This window comes from Amblyraja radiata, chromosome 7, assembly GCF_010909765.2.
Source record: "Amblyraja radiata isolate CabotCenter1 chromosome 7, sAmbRad1.1.pri, whole genome shotgun sequence".
Lineage (NCBI taxonomy): Eukaryota > Metazoa > Chordata > Chondrichthyes > Rajiformes > Rajidae > Amblyraja > Amblyraja radiata.
In genome coordinates, this window is record NC_045962.1 from 20,059,177 (window position 1) to 20,080,546 (window position 21,370).

Below are 21,370 nucleotides of genomic sequence, written 5' to 3' on the forward strand. Positions count from 1 at the left end.
CTTACTAGATTCGTCTTTACTAGCCACTAATAAGTCATGAACATACTGTATTAATGTTGAATTAATTTTAAACTTTAAAGTACTTAGCTGATCCTGCAGACACCTGGAAAATAAAGTAGGCAAATTGACAAATCCTTGAGGCAACCTTGTTCAAGTATATTGTTGACCCCTATATGTGAAGGCAAACAAATATTGACTGTCTTCATGAAGAGGAAGAGAAAAGAATGCATGTTGCAAGTCGACTATAGAAAATACTTTTGCCTCAGCCGGTATTTGGGCTAGGATATGGGCAGGGTTTGGCACTAGGGCATGAAGTGGTTCTACAACAGAATTGATTTCCCTTAAGTCTTGTACGAGTCTATTTTTGCCCTCCTTTCCCGGTTTTGGAACGGCAAGAATAGGGGTGTTACAGATGGATTGGCACTTCACCAATATTCCTTCTAGCAAACCCCAAATTAATTTGTCAATGCTGCTGATGGCCTGCAGTTTCAATGTATATTGTCGGATTGAAGGAAGTGTTACCCCTTTCTGGAGAGCTACATGGATGGGATTGATGTTCACGCATCCTACCTGAGCAATGTCCTCCGCCCATACCTCAGGGTCCACGTACTCGTATACCTCACTCCCCAGATGATGACATAAGTGGGTAACAACTTTCCTTGGGGCCTGGTAAAATTCAACAGCATATTGGTTAGACAAATTCTGCTTTTGATAATTATTCGGGTCTGCCAAGGTAATTGCCTTTCTTACCATCGTTCCTAGATCTTTAGCTTTGTCCGGGAAATTCACCTTTTGGGTGATGCGAGGAACAACTTCGTCAGTTCTTTTCCATAACTGTGCTGGTATTTTAGCATACTCGGCAGCTCCCTCTTATCCTTCCACTAGTGCCAATACTTCTATTTTCCATTCCTGTCCTTCGTATGATTTAAAGAAGGTTTCCAGCTCATTGTCCTTTCCACTCCTATTGTAAGCCAGTGTAATGTGAAGTGGGGGTTCTTCTTCCAGATCTAAGGACTACCATTGAAGGGTCACTATGGAGTAACATTGTTGTGCAGGGGCCCAGGGGGTCACTACTATACCTCTATCGCCACATTCTACTTTTAGTTGGAAAGCACAGTGTAGATCTCTTGCCATCAGGTTGCAATCTAATCGGGTGATTATCACAAATCTAAGTTTGATTGCCTTTCCTCCATATACTACTTCCACTGGCTCAGAGATGGGATACTGGCAAAAGTTTCCTTGAAACCCCGACAGGTTCTGAACTTCTCTTGATTCTGGTAAATTATAATTTGATTGAAGAGATAACATGGATGCGCCTGTGTCTACTAGGATAGTGCAGATTTTACCTTCAACATGTAGAGACAACATAGGTTCCTCATCAGACTTGCATGCAGTCACTACCAGGTTCGTTAATCATAGACGTGTGAATGGGTTATTCTGAGAAAAAGAGATTTGTCCCCTTGACACTTGATTTTCCTGCCAGCTCCCTCTGTGCTCTCTAGGGTCTCGTTGATCCCTCCAATCTCTTTGATCTTGGAGATTTATTCTGTGACCCCCTCTGTCGTTCCTTTCTTTATTTGGGCACCCCCACTCCAGTAACCTAACCCTCCGCAACTGTAACATTGGCCCATTCTTGATGGCCAACCTGTCCTCAACCCTGGTCTTTGGAGGACTGGGTACAGCCATACTAATAAAAAGAACACAATGCACAATAGAGTTTAACATAAACATCCACCACGCTGGAATGACATTTCTCAATACAAACTCCATACCCATAATCACGATCGAACCCGGGTCTCTGGAGCGGTAAGGCAGCAACTCTACCACTGTGCCGCCCTGTTGTCATTTTCCAAACTTTGATAGATTCTAGTGCAACTCTCATGAATGGAAAAGTAAAATAATGTTTTAAATGGGGGAAAGAGAAAACGGATTGAAAACCCAATTAGACTGATATCAGAAGATGGAAACAATTGAGAATCTATTGATAAGAAAGTGGTATTAGACCATTTAGAAAATGATAACAAAATATAAATGTATGTCTGACATCTGCTTAGAGATTTTTGAGGTTGTAGAACAGATAGGCAGGGATCATTGGAGATAGAGAATCTAAATATTCAATTAAGTTCTAAAAGTTGCCATGTATTTGTTCTTTATTAAACAAAATTAGATCACATTGGACAAGTCAATATAGTGATCTGGATTAAGGATTGATTAAGTTTAAGAAAACAAAAAGTAGAAATGAACATGCCCATTGAGAGTGACATAAATGAGTCACTCAGGGATTGTTTTGGGGCTACAGTTGTTCACAGTTAACATAAATCATTTGGATAAGGGCACCATTGTGATGTATCCAAGTTTGTGATAATATCATGCTGGGTTACAGAGAGAATTGAGAGAAAGATGCAGCAAAGGTTCGGGGAAATGTTGGAAAAATTGAAAGTCTGAGTATCTTTTAAATCATGAGAGATTGAAAGCATTGTGCACAAACTACTGAAAGTTAACTTGCGGGTAAAACAAACAATTAGAAAGATCCAAGATGGACACAAAATGCTGGAGTAACTCAACAGGACAGGCATCGTCTCAGGAGAGAAGGACCTTCGTCAGAGTGAGAGTCAGGGGAGAGGGAAATTAGTGATATGAAAGGGTACAAAGAGCATGTAAGGTGTGAAAAGGACAGATCAAAGCAGATGATAAAGGAAATGTAGAATGGTTCATTGTTGGCTGAGGGGAAGTTGACAACGAGGCATACAAACAGCAAAATTAATCAGGCGGACAGTGAAACTAGTCTGAAAATAAGGGTGGGCAAGGAGCAGAGAGAGAGAGGGGGAGCAAGGGTCACTTGTAGTTAGAGAAATCAATATTCATACCACTGGGTTGTAAGCTCCCCAAGTGAAATATGGGGTGCTGGGTTTTTTTTCGAGAATTTAAGTCCAACAATAGAAACAGCAGGTGAAGTGACAATGCATTTGGAATATTGTGTGCATGTCTGGTATTACACGGACCAATATACTTGCACTTGAGGGAATACACGAGAATGGTTCTTGATATCATATGCAAAGAAGCTCATGGATAGTCCCAAAGGAGCTCATGGATAGTGGATAGTAGCAAAATAAAGGATATAAAACTTTCAAAACCAATGGGTGGCGACACATTGAAACGTCCGACCCAAGAGGTCCATGAAGGCTTGGTTGCTGAGTATTTTCAAGATAGAAATCAATAGATTGGTAGATTGTTAAATTAATCAAGGGATGTGGGGTTAGAGCAGGATAGTAGTGTAGGATGAGGAGCCAAATAAACTCTTCCATCTATTTCTTTGGTTCTGTTCTTAGCCCTTCCTAAAGGTAGGTTAATGACTTTCATATCCATCATCATTTAAACATTTAAGCTAGTTGAGCTGTTGCCTCACAGAGCCAGAGACCCATGTTCGATCCTGCCCTCAGGTGCTGTTTGTGCGGAGTTTGCCAGTTCTCCCTGTGGCCATGTGAGTATCCTTCAGGTGCTCCGGTCTCCTCCCACGTCTCAAAATCAGGAAAGTTGTAGGTTAATTGATCTTTGTAAAATGGCCTCTTATGGTTGGGTTTAATCTTTAAGTTTAAAAGTATGGGTGTAAATTAAGTTCAAAATTCAAAATCTTTTACGTCAATTTGTGGGTTCTGCTGTTTTACTAGCTGCAACAAGTAGAAAATTAATTCAAAGAGCCTGAACTCCAAGAGATTTTTTGTTGCATTATTAACTGGGCCGCAAGGCAAAACCTTGATTAATTTAATGCTCTGCTTTTCATTCCCCTGAGAGATCAAATTTGAGCATTTGAATAAATAAATTAGAATGCACTCTCCCTGTCTTCCACCGAATCTGGCATTTTTATTTACATCTAATGATGTGATAATATTTTAATATTATTTGTCAATTGCTGGATTGCCAAAAGGTTACTGCATTTTGCTAAGAACCCGTCACATATTCATAATGGATATTGCAACAGGAGACATGGTTTGTAAAAATTCAACTGGAAAGGCTCTGCATCTGGAACTTTTTCAAATATAATTACAGGTGCACAACCTTTTATCCGAAAGCCTTGGGACCAGACACTTTTCGTAATTCGGAATTTTTCGGCTTTCGGAATGGAAGATTTTTAGCGTAGATTTTAACGGCTGGCTCAGTGGTAGAGTGCTCGGCTCATATCCGCAAGGTCGCGAGTTTGCACCTCGACCCCGGCAGTTACTCGATCGCGAGTTTGAGTCTTCAATGTAGTTTTTTCTTGCAGAATAGGAGAGAATAGGGAGGGTTAGGCTGGGATCATTCTCTGTGAGATGATCTTAGTGTGGGAGACAAGTGTAGGAGAGGTGTACTGACTGTGTGGGCAGAACTTTGGAAGTGATTGCCCACCATTCTCAAAAGCCGCTGTGTCTCCCTGTTCTTGGGATAGCAGGGGGCGATCAAACAGCACAATACCCCCCTCCGCCTCCAACTCCAGAGGAATCCGCTCCCCGATGGGCCGCTACGGCGACAAGTGGCAGTTTGCCCACAGCCCGAGCTGCGCCCCCTCATCCGCCACCCCAAGAACAAGACTACCTTGCACACCATCAGCTTCTGCCCCTACGTGTTCCTCTGTAGTTGGAGCGGGGCTGGGCTGGAGTTGCTGCTGGCTGTGGGTCTCTGGGATCTCCGTGCTTGCAGTGGGCCTGGGGGTCGGTGTCCCGATGAGGGGGCGCAGCTCGGGCTGTGGGCGAACTGCCACTTGTCGCCGTAGCGGCCCATCGGGGAGCGGCTTCTGGTGGTCCTGACGTCTCCGGCCAGTTTGCAGTTTTCCTCTGGAGTTGGAACGGGGCTGGGCTGCTGCTGGCTGTGGGTCTCTGGGATCTCCGTGCTTGCAGTGGGCCTGGGGGTCGGTGTCCCGTTGGTCCTGACGTCTCCGGTGACTGGCACTGACCTGCTGGCATCGCCGACGTGAAGACAGTGCAAAGCCCCCGCGCCGGTGCAATGGGCGGGGAGCTGGAGAGGGGAGGGAAGGGGTCACACACATGGCTGGGAAGCAGAGGGGTGTAGGTGGGGTGAAACTGAAGGGAGCGACAATCTGGTGCTGCCTGCCCGCTGAGTTAAAAAGTTCCCACGCAAGACTCACGATACACTGTGTATCGTGAGTCTACCGTGGGAACTTTTTAACTCAGCGGGCAGGCAGCAGCAGATTGTCAATTATTAACCCTCCCGCGCAATATACCCTCACCTTCACTTTTATGAATGGGGATTTAGTTCCCCTTTCTTCGAGGACCGACCGGAGGTTCCGCTGTGACCTCTGCGGGCCGCCCTCGGTGAACGTCTTCAAGGACCTTTCTTCAAGGACCGAAAAAATGTCCGCTATTCGGAGCTTTTCGTTATTTGGAATTTCGGATAAAAGGTTGTGCACCTGTACTTTGATGACTTCCCAAGTCTCTTGTATTAAAGTAGATACAATAAGAAACAGCTATTCATGCTGTGAACACTTCAATTTATTTTAAATAACCAACATTTCCACCCTGATCATAATGGAGCTCCAGGGAACAACTTCTCATGAAAATCCTTGATGTTTTATCAGTAATTGAAAAGGGAAAAGTAAGTAAGTCAGTGATTTGCATAAAGAACTGTTAACTTACTGCACTTTCTCAGAAGCCAGCAATATGCTGGCTTCACAGCTTAATGTGCCAGGGAAAGAATTTACATCTGCACTCTTAGTCTAATGATTTGTAATAAACTACGGCTTCCTCTCCTGATCACTATTCAGTGGTGCCTGCTGAAAGATACACAGACATTGAACGAGAACAAAACTGAACTATGCTACAATTTAACTCACAGAAAAGGACTGCTGTGCTACTATCACCAGCTAATATTAATGTTTATTGTATCTATTGAAAAATGATTGGTTTGAGAACTGTCTATGTGGAGTTTGCATGTTCTCCCTGTTTCCTCCGGGTGCTCCAGTTTCCTCCCACATCCCAAAGACATGCAGGTTTATAAGTTAATAAGACTCTGCAAATTGCCCCTGCTGTGTAGTGAGTGGATGCAAAAGTACGATAACACAGAACTAGTGTGAACTCAGTGAGGCAAAGAACCTGTTTCCGTGCTGTATCTTTCAATCGATTCAATCAATCAATATTGTGGAAGGCAGGAGAATTGCTCAATTTCATTTAAAATTAGCTAATTTGCAATGCCAATACATTTGTTTATTTTGTTTAGTTTAGAGATACAGTGCGGAAACAGGCCCTTCGGCCCACCGAGTCCACGCCGACCAGCAATTCTCGCACACTAACTCTATCCTACAAACACTAGGGACAATTTACAATTTTACCAAAGCAAATTAACCTAAAAGCTGGTACGTCTTTGGAGTGTGGGAGGAAACCGGAGCACCCGGAGAAAACCTACGCAGGTCACGATGACAGCATACAAACTCCATGGTCAGGATCGAACCCGGATCTCTGGCACTGTAATGCAACAACTCTACCACTGTGTCGCCCATACCTTCCCATCATATACTGTATGGCCTGGCATTTGCAATTAATGTACATAAAATGTACATGGTCAAAGAACACCAACCCCCAGGTTAGACATGAGTATGCTGCTGGCCTGTCAACCTCTACATCTATCTATCTATCAATCAATATAATATTAAAACTCTGTGGCTGCTGGCTGCTGGCTGGCTGTGTTTCTGCCTGACTTGTGGTTGCCAGCCTGTGGGTGCCAGCCTTTGATTCGTTGCTACGCCAACACCAGACCCACAAACGCCCAGAATGTTTCCATTTCGGTAGAGATATCACTTTTCATTCCAAGTATCCACTCCTGATTAAATTTTGTCGTGTTTATGTACACATTTTTAATAAAATCCTTCTCCACCCCCACCCCCCCACTCACTCATTTTGTCGCCTCCTGCTGGCCAGCGACCATAACGGCTGCTGGCGCCCGCATCTCGCCTCAAAGACGCCATTTAAAAACAGCCGTACTGCTGAGTCCTGAACGCCTTGAGTTGGAGGACCACATCTCCCGTGGGGGCTACGGGTAGGGAACGGCTGCGTTGGGGGAGCAGACCCAACGGGTCTGCACTTGGTCTAGTATAATATTAAAACTCTGTGGCTGCTGGCTGGCTGTGTTTCTGCCTGACTTGTGGTTGCCAGCCTTTGATTCGTTGCTACGCCAACGCCAGACCCAGTAACGCCGAAATTTTTTCCATTTCGGTAGAGATTTCACTTTTCATTCCAAGTATCCACTCCTCATTAAATTTTGTCGTGTTTATGTACACATTTTAAATAAAATCCTTCTCCCCCCCCCCCCACTCACACATTTTGTCGCCTCCTGCTGGCCAGCAACCATAATGGCTGCTGGCGCCCGCCTCTCACCTCAAAGACGCCATTTAAAAACAGCCGCACTGCTGACTGCGGGAACGGCTTGACTTGCAGGACCACGTCTCCCGTGGGGGCTACGGGTAGGGAACGGCTGCATTGGGGGAGCAGACCCAATGGGTCTGTACTGGGTCTAGTAATATTTGAAAGTGCAAAAACATCATCCAACCCTTAGTACACTTGTGATGTGGACCAAAGGTCTCCCTGAAGGGCCACGATCCAAAGGATTGGGTGTCTACCTAACCTTGTTCTTAAAGTAGGTTGCTCTTAATGGTGCAAAAACCTCCAGCGCATCCCAGAAAGTGTAAGTAAGAATTTGAGGAAGATGCATCACTGAAAAAGGGTCTAATAGTCTGGAGAAATATCACACGGCACACATCCATTTACCAAACTTCCTTGTTGAGGAGGAACATGCAAACTCCACACAAACAGCACCCGAGGTCAGGATCAAACCCAAATTTCCTGGATGAGGAAGATCATGCAAACTCCACATAAACAGCACCCAAGGTCAAGATCGAACCTAAACCTCCTGAGAGAGGAGGAATGTGCAAACTCCACACAAACAGCACCCGAGGTCAGGGTTGAGCCCAGGTCTTTGACAGTGTGAGGCAGCAGCTTTACCAGCTGCCCCACTGTGCCACCCTCAACATTGAGATGGCAAATTTAGTGGAAACTTGCTTGCTGTGAAGAGAGAAGAATGTGTCATAAGAAGGGCCTAAGAGATTAAATAACTCAGGTGACAATATTCCAGCATCAGTAATTACCTATACATTTCTTGAATTGAATCTCTTACCAGTGTGGAAAATGATTCAATTCGGTGAAGACTCATGCAGTGCTACATATCTTCAATATGAAGGATCATTGACCCATGGAAATTGAACAATTTGGTTGTCTTTTCTCTTTCTAATGTCAGATTTAAAGAAACATGAAATGATATATTTCCTTTGCATATGTAATGACTTGCCCTGCAAAGTGATTGATTGATGGTGGATTGCGCTGTGAAGCAAATCGTTAATAACGTAATTAATTTACAATGGATTTGAAGGTGCAGCTCATGTCAAACAAAATATTTTCAATCCTTCATTGTAATTTAACGTGATTTTAAAGTGACAGATGTTGATATTTCCATGGATGGAACAAGCTTAGGGAAATTAAATTAAGCACAAATATATTATAGAAATAAATATTTCAAATGAAACATTTCACAATTGCATTTTTTGCCTTGGCATTTTTGTTCTGGATGCCGAATCATTACCCAATATAATGTTTCTTATATTCGATAACCACACAGAACTGACATGGAACAGTGCTGTTAAAGAAAACTTTAAAACACAACACAAAGATCGGGAAAGACAATCAGGACTTTATTTAAGAGCACCAAATACAGTGATCACTGAGATTGCTCAACAAACAAAGATTCATCTACTTATATACAGAATTTTCCTTTGACGTTTTGTTTACTGCGGAAGGCACTTTTGAACTTTTCCTTCCTCCAAATGGTTTTATAACAAATATACATCAAGCTCCTCTGAAATACATAGAAACATAGAAACATAGAAAATAGGTGCAGGAGTAGGCCATTCGGACCTTTGAGCCTGCACCGCCATTCAATATGATCATGGCTGATCATCCAACTCAGTATCCTGTACCTGCCTTCTCTCCATACCCCCTGATCCCTTTAGCCACAAGGGCCACATCTAACTCCCTCTTAAATATAGCCAATGAACTGGCCTCAACTACCTTCTGTGGCAGAGAATTGCAGAGATTCACCACTCTCTGTGTGAAAAATGTTTTCCTCATCTCGGTCCTAAAGGATTTCCCCTTTATCCTTAAACTGTGACCCCTTGTCCTGGACTTCCCCAACATCGAGAACAATCTTCCTGCATCTAGCCTGTCCAACCCCTTAAGAATTTTGTAAGTTTCTATAAGATCCCCCCTCAATCTTCTAAATTCTAGTGAGCACAAGTCAAGTCTATCCAGTCTTTCTTCATATGAAAGTCCTGACATCCCAGGAATCAGTCTGGTGAACCTTCTCTGTACTCCCTCTAGGGCAAGAATGTATTTCCTCAGATTTGGAGACCAAAACTGTACGCAATACACCAGGTGTGGTCTCACCAATACCCTGTACAACTGCAGTAGAACCTCCCTGCTCCTATACTTAAATCCTACTGCTCCTATACTCAAATACACAGCAGAGTAAACACAGCCCAATTCCACACCATTGCCTACCTCATTTAAGCATCTTAATCATTTTATATATTTTTGTTAGGTCTCCCCTCAACGAATGGTGTTCCAGAAGAAATTATTCAAGTTTGTCAAACCTCTCCTTGTAGCTTATACCACCGGATCCAGATGGCATTCTGGTAAACTCCACAGCACCCTCTCCAAAGCCTCCAAATCCTTCCTTCAATGGGCTGATTGGAACTGCATGCAATACTCCAAATGTGGCCTAACCAAAGAGCTGCACCATGACTTTCTGACTCTTATATTCAATGCCCTGTCCCACGAAGGCAGGCATACCATACGCCTTCTTTACCAATCCATCTACCTGTGTTGCCACTTTCAGGGTCCTGGATTCCAAGATCCGTTTGCACATCAATATTGTTAAGGGTCTTGCCAACAACCGTGCATCTTTTCCTTACATACATATAAACATAGAAAGATAGAAAATAGGTGCAGGAGTAGGCCATTCGGCCCTTCGAGCCAGCACCGCCATTCAATATGATCATCCAGAATCAGTACCCTGTTCCTGCTTTTTTCCGCATATCCCTTGATTCCATTAGCCCGAAGAGCTAAATCTAACTCTCTCTTGAAGACATCTCCCTCCCAAAGTGCAATACCTCGCACAATATATTTGAGGAGTGTATGAAGGCACATTACTGATACATGTAACACAGTCGTCTAGATAGAAATCATTGGGCAATATTTGTGTGTAGAAACATAAATGGGTGCACATGAATATGGATTCAGTACATTTTGGTAGATTAGAAACGACAATTGGTTGTTTAAACAAAATTTATTCTCAAATGCAGTTCTCCGATAACACGGGTTCTAATTCACAACTGACCACAACGGTGCTCTTCAATCGACTGGCGGGCTGAGCCCAGAAACCGCCCAAAAACCAGACCCATCCCAGAGTCACGTGCGCGCGGCTTCCGACCGCAGGGTTCGACGCTGGCGCGCACCAACAGGTGCCGCTACAACATCAACATTTTGCTGATATTTATTTGTATAATTCCAAGCCGTATTTCCAATGAACCAATTAAATTTCCTTTGAAGTGCCTGAGCAACCTACTCAGGGAAGCAAGTCAGTGCCAGGCACTTCAGGATGCCCATTATGTACCAGCTTTGCCAACATCTACATCCTTTCAATGTATAACATAAGAACTAAAGCAGCCAGTCTAGGTTTGTGAGCAAAATTAAGGGCACAAACTTTGTTTCATGGTGAATGAGTTTAGGATACCACCAATGTGGCGCCACAGTGCCAGGGACCCAAGTTCGATCCTGACAACAGGTGCTGACTGTACAGAGTTTGTACGTTCTCCCCATGATCACGTGGGTTTTTTCCGGGAGCTTCAGTTTCCTCCCCCATTCCAAAGATGTACAGATTTGTAGGTTAATTGGCTTTGGTAAAAAATTGTAAATTGTCTCTAGTGTGTAGGATAGAGCTAGTGTACAGTGATCGTTGGTCAGGGTAGACTTGATGGGCCAAAGAGCCTGTTTCCATTCTGTATCTCTAAACTAAACTAGGCTAAAGTAAGTCTGTAGTCTAGTGTGAGTGACTTGTCCGTCTCCCGATCTTTCCCGTTAATCTTGAATGAACATCGTGGACTGTAGTGTTGTTAATCACGTGGTACAAATGATGTTACTTTTTTTCACACACTATATTGTTTTTTTTCACCCGAGCTCTTTAATGAGCTGAAGAATAATCTGTTTTTTTTTAGACAAATGTTGTTTGGTGTGATGCACCTTCTCTCAATATGTGCAAGAAGTCGTTTTTTATTTTGTCAAATAGGAATAAAGACTGTGTCTCACATTGACCGTGATGATTGTCTTATTTTATTATCTACTGAGAGGTGAAACTTTCAGTCTGAAGAAGGCTCTCGACCCGAAACGCCACCCGTTCCTTCTCTCCAGAGATGCTGCCTGTCCTGCTGAGTTGCTCCAAGCAACTGGTGTCTATCTTCAAAGGACTGACCACCGGGCTGGATGTCGGGGCTGGCGTGTTGCGTTTCACAGACCGAACTGTCCAATTAATAGTAACAGATGGGCACCCCCTCTCAACCACATTCTCTTGCCTTCTCCCCATAACCTCCTGACAGCCGCACTAATCAGGAATGTATCTATCTCTGCCCCTATTCTTCACCCTTTTGACAGTAGTTTTGTTTTATTGGAGACGCGGGAGACAGCGGATGCTGGAATACTGAGCAAAACACGAAGTGCTGGAGGAACTCGGTGCATTTGTGTTTAAGAAGGAACTGCAGATGCTGGAAAATCGAAGGTACACAATAATGCTGGAGAAACTCAGCGGGTGCAGCAGCATCTATGGAACGAAGGAAATAGGCAACGTTTCGGGCCGAAACGTTGCCTATTTCCTTCGTTCCATAGATGCTGCTGCACCCGCTGAGTTTCTCCAGCATTCGTGTGTGTGGGTGGGAGTTGGGGGGAGGGGGGGGAGAGAGATAAGGCAGCCTAAAGAAAGGGTCGCCTGTCCATTTCCCTCCGTAGATGCTGCCTGGCCCGCGGAGTTCCTCCAGTCATGCCTGTGTGAGAGGGAGGGATGGAGAGAGAGAGAGAGAGAGAGAGAGAGAGAGAGAGAGAGAGAGAGAGAGAGAGAGAGAGAGAGTCACACACAAGGTGGATGTGAAATCTCACCTGCCTATTTCAGTGACAGACACCCACCGCCAGTAAATGAAGACACCCCCATCTGTCTCCCCCTCCTCTCCCTCGACTCCCCCACCTTTCCCTCCCAACTCCAGTCCCGTCCCGACCCCTTGGGAAACTGAAGGGAGTTGCCTGCCCGCTGTAATTAAAGAGTTCCCACGGTAGACTGTAAAACTGGGACCCTGGTTCTGGACTCCCCCAACATCGGGAACATTCTTCCTGCATCTAGCCTGTCCAATCCCGTAGATACGGATTAGACCGGTATCTAGTTATTTACTTTATTAATGATTTCAATTAAATATTGATAACATCAGGCCGCAAACATTATTTCTTGAGTGTTAGTGCTGGACTTTGACTCGACCTTCCTAGTTAGCCGGCGCCTGAGACTGAGCCAAGCAATGTCCAGACCTGACTTCAACACAAAGTGATGGAGGAACTCAAAGGGTCAGGCTCGTCCAACGCTCTGTGTTTTGCTCGTGATTCCTCCATCTGCATTTCCTCGTGTCTACAGACCAGAGTTGCCACTTGACTCCGAGATCACCATCACAGAGCATACGGAAGATAGACACGAAATGCTGGAGTAACACAGCGGGACGGGCAGCATCTCTGGAGAGAAGGAATGTGTGACGTTTCGGTTAGAGACCCTTCTTCAGAGTCTCGTCCCGAAACGTCACCCATTCCTTTTATCCAGATGCTGCCCGTCCATGATGTTATGTCTGTCTCCAGTATTACTGTGTCTATCATCGGCGCAAACCAACATCTACAGTTCTTTCCGACACATTATGATTAGAGGATACCGTCTCGCCATCACTCGGATTACCCGCTTCATTTCCAAAACGTTGCCACCTCTCTTTACTTTGCTTACTGAAGCCTGATCCTTGTCAGACCCAGTGCTCTATCGCCCAGCCTCTCATCTTTCAATCGGGTTCGGCCAGGAAGGCACTGCAGATGCTGGATTAAAACGAAGATAGACACAACATGTAGCTCAGCGGGACAAGCAGCATATCAGAAGGGTCTCGACCCGGAATGTCACCCATTCCTTCTCCCCAGAGATGCTGCCTGCCGTCGATTTACTCCAGCATTCTCTTTAAACCGGCATCTGCTGTTCCTTCCGACACATGCACAAGAAATAGGCAACTTTTCGGGCCGAAACGTTGCCTATTTCCTTCGTTCCATAGATGCTGCTGCACCCGCTGTGTTTCTCCAGCATTTGTGTGTGGGGGTGGGAGTTGGGGGGAGGGGGGGGGAGAGAGATAAAGCAGCCTGAAGAAAGGGTCGCATGTCCATTTCCCTCCGTAGATGCTGCCTGGCCCGCGAAGTTCCTCCAGTCTTAGAAACTGCTTTAGACAAAAAGAGACACAAACTGCTGGAGTAAAATAGCTCAGCAAGTGAGGTACCTGAACACTCAAAAATGAAAAAGGATGAAAATGTGATTATTTCACCTCCCTTCAACTATTTTGTGTTTCAGCATGAGAGGGATTATAACATTAGAGACATTCATCTTGTAGTGATATGTTAATGAAGAATTGCAGACATCAATCTGATAGTAAAAAATATATTTATTTAACAATGAGGTAAAACAAGCACTGACAATCAAACTGCTCAGTTACTCACCGTTCGCAGGAGTTCCCACGGTACCCGCAAGAGTTATTACGGATATCGCACGGATATCGCACTGGCCACTATGTTCATACAATGTTGCAATGCTGCTCAAGTCACTCTTGGAGAAATTCAAAAATGTTTGAATTTTCTCCCGACCTTACCAAGTCACACGACTACCTGCCGTTAGCGCCACGGAGGTCCTCGGTGGTCCACGAATGCCGTACTGCTATCGCAGAAGGTTCCCACGATGTTAAATCTTGTTAAGTCTTGCTTCAGGTCGCACAGTGAGAAAGCCCTTTAAGGCTACTAGAGTGCACTAGGATCCTTAGTAGCATTATTTAAAAGGGATAATCAATACTTTCAGGCTCGTTATTGACTGATTCTTACTGGCTAAGCTTCAAATGTATAAGTGGTTTATGCTTTCTAGAATATGACACAAAACAGTGTGCTAATTGCTGGAAGGACTTTGTTGTGACTTCAAGGATTATATATCAGCCAGTTGTTTGTGGCCATTAGTAAGCATTACCATTGGAACATATCATGACTGGGAAAATAAGCAGAGCAGTGTGATATAATAAGCAAATAAGATAAGGGAAATAAGTAGGCAGCACAGTGACACAGCCAGTAGAGCTGCTGCCTCACAGCACCAGATACCCAGGTTCCTTTCCAACCGTGAGTGCTGTCTGTGTTGAGTTTGCACATTTCTCCCTGTGACCTTGTGGGTTTTCTCTGGGTGCTTTGGTTTCTTCCCACACTCCAAAGATGTGCAGGTTTGTAGGTTAGTTTGTAAATTGTAAATTGTCCCTAGTGTGCAGGATAGTTCCAGTACACAGGGCATCTCTAAAATCTAATGTAAAATAAAGGAAGATTAATTGATCTCTGTAAATTGCCCCTCATGTGTACGGAGAGGATGAAAAGGTGGGATGACATAGAACTAGTGTGAATGGTTGATCGATGGTCGGCATGGACTCATTAGGCCAAAGGGTCTGATTCCAGTACTGTATCACTGAAATGAAATGCAGACAAGGCAAAACTAGCTAATTCAATTCAATTTGCAACCCAGTAGCAACTGCAGTGGTCCATTCCGGCATGCATCAAGCACCAAGCAACATGATAAGTGGTTAACATTCACATCATACAATGCCAGGCAATGGCGGTCTCCTACAAGAAAGATTCTAGATACCTATCTCTGGCATTACCTCCCTGAACCCAGCTTTCTCCACCCATATAACCAAATAACCATATAACAATTACAGCACGGAAACAGGCCATCTCGGCCCTTCTAATCCGTGCCGAACACTTATTCTCCCCTAGTCCCATCTACCTGCACTCAGACCATAACCCTCCATTCCTTTCCCGTCCATATACCTATCCAATTTATTTTTAAATTATAAAATCGAACCTGCCTCCACCACTTCCACTGGAAGCTCATTCCACACAGCTACCACTCTCTGAGTAAAGAAGTTCCCCCTCATGTTACCCCTAAACTTCTGTCCCTTAATTCTCAAATCATGTCCTCTTGTTTGAATCTTCCCTACTCTCAGTGGAAAAAGCTTATCCACGTCAACTCTGTCTATCCCTCTCATCATTTTAAAGACCTCTATCAAGTCCCCCCTTAACCTTCTGCGCTCCAAAGAATAAAGCCCTAACTTGTTCAACCTTTCTCTGTAACTTAGTTGCTGAATCCCAGGCAACTTAAAGCCTTAGTTTATTTGGATCAATGTGTTAGACTCTATCTTAATATCATCCTTTTTGGATTGATATAAATTGCTCTCTTTATAAAAAATATCTCTTGAAACCTTTGGGAGCAATACATACAGTCAAGCTGTAATTGAATCCATAAACAACTTAAGACTAAGCAGAAAAGAAAAGAAACAAAGAATATTTCATGCTATAAAACACAAACTGCTGGGGTAACAGCAGGTCAGTCAGCACCTGTGGAGGGAATGGATGATGTTTCAGGTTTGACCGAAACATTAACTTCAGTCTGAAGAAGGGTTCCAACCCGAAATGGATCCCTCCAGAGATGCTGCCTGACCCGCTGTCTTACTCCAGCACTTTGTTTTACTCAAGATTCCAGCATCTGCAGTTCCTCACGTCTCCAATATGTCAATCCAGGCGATGACATTAAACTCTAAAGAAACCTTCTTAAACAATCTTGACAAGCGGTTAAATCCATACCAAGAAATGATCAGAGATGTTTACACAGAGACAAAGTCCAAATGTTTCCTGCTGTGTTATAAGATTCTACGACTGTTTTCTTGCATTGACAGCCTCTCCATGTATCAAACAATTTTTCTTCAGTGAAGTCCCTGACCTCTCACCTCACCCTTGACGTCTGATGTATCTTTGGGTTGTGAAGCAGTACTTACTGCCAATCAGACTCAGCCATATAAAATTAATTTTGAGTGTCTGCACTTCTCTTGTGGAACAATGCATCAGATAACATTGAGCACAGCAGGTACACTGAAGAAAGCAATCTTCTGTAATTTCCCAGGACAAGCTATGTTCCATCATGAATTGCCAACATATCACCTTAGTAGCTCAGTGCAACAGAAGATATAATTACAAGTCTGCTAAGGTGCTGCCAGCCAGCATGCACAACACCAGCTTCCAACTTTATCTTTGCGTAATCTTAATTTCCTGTATGGAGAAACACAACATGCCTTAATCATGAGATTTTGAGAAACACAACATGCCTCAGTCATGAGAAAAAGTACTGTTACAGAATCTAATACATAAGTCACAAGGTCTTAAACAAGTTATGAGATATAGTACTTACGAGATATGAAGAAGCACATTAACATCTCAATTTAGCAACTCGATTTTCGTGTGTACTTCTTTTTAAACTGTTTTTACTGCTGAATATTTTCTATACTATCACACCCTTATTACATCTGCCAACATTGTTGACTTTATCTATCGAGGAAATGCGAAAGGGAATGATAAGTTTTCAGCCAGCGGCCTTTCTTAAATTTTAATAATGGCGTGGCATATTCTCTATAATAATGGTTTTCCGTCTTAGCTTTTTTCCATTTCTCTTTCATGTTTACTTGAGAATTTCTCAGGCATTCTTTTCATTTCAATCTACTTCTGGATTATATGTTTCAAACTCATTGCCTTCTTCCCTCTTATTCTCCTGCATCATGAATTATATATTGTCTGACTTTTATGTATTTCTTTGAGAACATTTCCCTCATATTTAATGATGAAGCCTCTCCCTCATCATAGCCTGGATCCTGCAGGTGCATGGTGCAAATTTCAAACAGGATTGTTGGTATTTGCCTGCAAAAACAGAAGCAAGTCTGGAAAATACACTCCTGCATTCCAGAATGTAGAGAAAATGTGTATGAGGAACTGCAGATGCTGGTTTACACCGAACATAGACACAAAATGCTGGAGTAACTCAGCGTGTCAGGCAGCATCTCTGGTGAAAAGGAATAGGTGATGTTTCGGGTCAAGACCCTTCTTCAGAATCCTTCATATCCCTTCGTTAGCACTTCCTCCACAGCCAACAATCGACCATTGTGGGCTCCTTGGCCATCGGTGCCAGCTCTGATTTGTTCTGTTCCATTTCATACCTCTAGTTTTGCTTTCCCCTGACTCTCAGTCTGAAGAAGGGTCTCGACCCGAAACATCACCTATTCCTTTTCTCTAAGATGCTGAGTTACTCCAGCATTTTGTGTCTATATCCAGAAAGTCCTGGTGACAAAGTTAAACTTATCAAACTACTCTAATAACAAGGAATAGTTATACCAAAGATAAACACAAAGTGCTGGAATAACTCATAGACGCAATAACGTATTGCTGTTAGTTGTACATGTGCATTTGTGAATTAATTTACTTTACAGAGTCACAGAGTGATATAATGTGGAAACAGGCTCTTCGGCTCAATTTTCCCTCACTGATCAACATGTCCCATCTTGACTAGTCCCACTTGCCTGCGTTTGGCCCATATCCCTCTAAACATGTCCTCTCCATGTATCTGTCCAAATGTTTCTTAAACGTTGCGATAGTACCCACCTCAACTACCTCCCCTGGCAGCTTGTTCCATACACCCACCACCTTTTGTGTGAAAAAATTACCCCTCAGGTTCCTATTCAATCTTTCCCCCCTCACCTTAAACTTACGTCCTCTGGTTCTCGATTCCCCTACTCTGGACAAGAGAATCTGTGCGTCTACCCGATCTATTCCTCTCTTGATTATCGTACATCTCTATAAGCGCACCCCTCATCCTCCATATATTGTATGGTTTTATTTACATGGCAGTTTAAAATAATTTATGATGTCTTTCATAGATTTGAAAGTAGACATAATATGGTGGAGAAACACAGTGGGTGAGGCAGCATCTATGGAGATAAGGAATTGGCGACATTTCGGGTCGAGATCCTTCTTCAGACTGATGTCGGGGGGGGGCGAGAAAAAGACAGGAAGTAGGTGGAAACAGTAGGACTATGGGAGAATGGAGAAGGGGGAGGGGAAGGAGGGAGAACGCAAGGGCAATCAAAAATTAGATAAGTCAATGTTCATATCTCTGGGGTGCAGATTACCCAAGAGAAATATGAGGTGCTGTTCCTCCAATTTGCACTGGGTGTCACCCTGACAATGGAGGAGGCCCAGGACAGAAAGGTCAGATTGAGAATGGGAGGGGGGGTTGAAGTGCTGGGCCACCGGGAGATCAGGTTGGTTAAGACAGACTGAGCGGAGGTGATCAACGGAACGATCGTCGAGTCTGCGCTCGGTCTCGTCGATATAGAGGAGTTGACACCAGGAACACCGGATGCAGTAGATGAGGTTGGAGGAGGTGCAAGTGAACCTCTGCCTCATCTGGAAAGACTGATTAGGTCTTTGGATGGAGTCGAGGGAGGGGGATAAAGGGACAGGTGTTGCTTCTCCTGCCGTTGCAAGGGAAAGTGCCTGGGGAAGGGGTGGTTTGGGTGGGAAAGGACGAATTGACCTTGGAGTTGCTGAGGGAACGGTCTCTGTGGAAAGCAGAAAGGGGAGGAGATGGGAAGATGTGGCCAGTGGTGGGATCCCGTTGGTGAAAATGTTGGAGGATTATCTGTTGTATGCGACAGCTGATGGGGTGGAAGGTGAGGGCAAGGAGGACTATGTCCTTGTTACAAATAGGGGGAGGGGGAGTAAGAGCGGAGCTGCAGGATATAGAGGAGACCCTGGTGAGAGCCTCATCTATAATGGAAGAAGGGAACCTCCATTAGATATTAACATAGAAACATAGAAAATAAGTGCAGGAGGAGGCCATCCAGCCCTTCGAGCCAGCACCGCCATTCATTGTGATCATGGCTGAATATCCCCAATCAATAACCCGTGCCTGCCTTCTCCCCATATCCCTTGATTCCACTAGCCCCTAGAGCTCTATCTAACTCTCTCTTAATTCCATCCAGTGACTTGGCCTCCACTGCCCTCTGTGGCAGGGAATTCCATAAATTCACAACTCTCTGGGTGAAAAAGGTTGTTCGCACCTCAGTCTTAAATGGCCTCCCCTTTATTCTAAGTGTGGCCCCTGGTTCTGGACTCGCCCAACATTGGGAACATTTTTCCTGCATCTTGCTTGTCCAGTCCTTTTATAAGTTCCTATAAGATATCCCCTCATCCTTCTAAACCCCAGTGAATACAAGCCTAGTCTTTTCAATCTTTCCTCATATGACAGTCCCGCCATCCCAGGGATCAATCTTGTGAACCTATGCTGCGCTGCCTCAATCACAAGGATGTCCTTCCTCAAATTAGGAGACCAAAACTGGACGCAATACACCAGATGTGGTCTTACCAGAGCCCTATACAACTGCAGAAGAACCTCTCTACTCCTACACTGAATTCCTCTTGTTATGAAGGCCAACATTCCATTAGCTTTCTTCACTGCCTGCTGTACCTGCACGCCAACTTTCAGTGACCGATGTACAAGGACATTGGTCCTGTCCTGGTAGGTGCAGGCACAGTGAGACTGGGCAGTGAGGCTGGACTGTAAAGGGTTAATTTGTTGTCTTACCTTCCACCCTATCTGCAATATACCTTGTACTGTCAGGCTTTGTTTGTTCCTATCATTCTATTGCGATGCACGTCCCTCTGATATTTTAAACGTAACTGGTGTATATCTTTTTTCCAAAGTGACCTAGTAGGTCATTAGATCTTAGTTGATGATTTGCAAGGGCGACAAAAGTTACGGGGAGAAGGCAGGAGAATAGGGTAAAAAAGGAAAAGTAGATCAGCCATGGTGGACTGGCAGAGTAGACTTGATGGGCTGAATGGCCTAATTCTGCTCTTATATCTCATGGTCATGGACTATCCTTTTCATCACATAGCTCACCATTGTCTGTATATTTATGATACGATATGATATGATACTATAAACTTTATTCATCCCCGGAGGGAAGTTGGTCTGTCAACAGTCACAACACCCAAGATACACAAAAAACGTGAAATTAAAAGTGAAAACAAAAAGAAAAAGACAAGCGACTGCTGCCGTGTGGACAAATGAACACAGACATCCCCTGGGCAGAGGATTCTAAATTAGAGTGCCCCCCCCCCCCCCCACCAGCTCCCCCTTTGTTCACCCAACCTCCCTCATGCCAGATCCCCATCGATTTCCACTCCCCCTCACGCTCTTCGACTGCCATGCCCACCACCACCGATCCCATTGCCGTTGAGGCTCCCATCGCCGCCACCGCTGAAGCGCCTTCGGCACAGACAGGCCTCGCCTCCCAGCTTCACCGCAGGTTGTTCGGCGGGTAGATCGGGCCAGCGCGGCTCCCCGGGTCACTCCCGCCATGCACTTGGCTCCCTGGGTCACTCCCGCCACATGGCTCCCCGGGTCCTTTCCTGAATTTTGGTCCCACATTTTATGAATCAGCTACGTAATTTGTGCACTTGCCTACTACCTAGATCCATGCCTAGTACAGGTGCACAACCTTTTACCCGAAGATCCAAATAACGAAAACCTCTGAATAGCGGCCATTTTTTCGGTCCTTGAAGAAAGGTCCTTGAAAACGTTCACCGAGGGCGGCCCGCAGAGGTGACAGCGGAACCTCCAATCGGTCCTCGAAGAAAGGGGAACTAAATCCCCATTCATAAAAGAGAAGGTGAGGGTATATTGCGCGGGAAGGTTAATAATTGACAATATGCTGCTGCCTGCCCGCTGAGTTAAAAAGTTCCCACGGTAGACTCACGATACACAGTGTATCGTGAGTCTTGCGTGGGAACTTTTTAACTCAGCGCGCAGGCAGCAGCAGATTGTCGCTCCCTTCAGTTTCACCCCACCTACACCCCTCTGCTTCCCGGCCATGTGTGTGACCCCTTCCCTCCCCTCTCCAGCTCCCCGCCCATTGCACCGGCGTGGGGGCTTTGCACTGTCTTCACGTCGGCGATTGCAGCAGGACCGTGCCAGTCACCGGAGACATCAGGACCAATGGGACACCGACCCCCAGGCCCACTGCAAGCACGGAGATCCCAGAGACCCACAGCCAACAGCAGCCCAGCCCAGCCCCGCTCCAACTACAGAGGAA

The 21,370-nt window shown here is 44.7% G+C and overlaps 1 long non-coding RNA gene across 1 annotated transcript in view; it reads right to left on the reverse strand.

Moving 5' to 3' along the window:
* Window positions 1-255: 255 nt before the first annotated feature.
* The window catches only part of LOC116975094, a 562,120-nt gene continuing 541,005 nt past the window's right edge, over window positions 256-21,370 (reverse strand). Inside the window, exon 3 of the long non-coding RNA XR_004412531.1 lies at window positions 256-340. This is a non-coding gene — a long non-coding RNA (uncharacterized LOC116975094). The remainder of the gene's footprint in view (window positions 341-21,370) is intronic.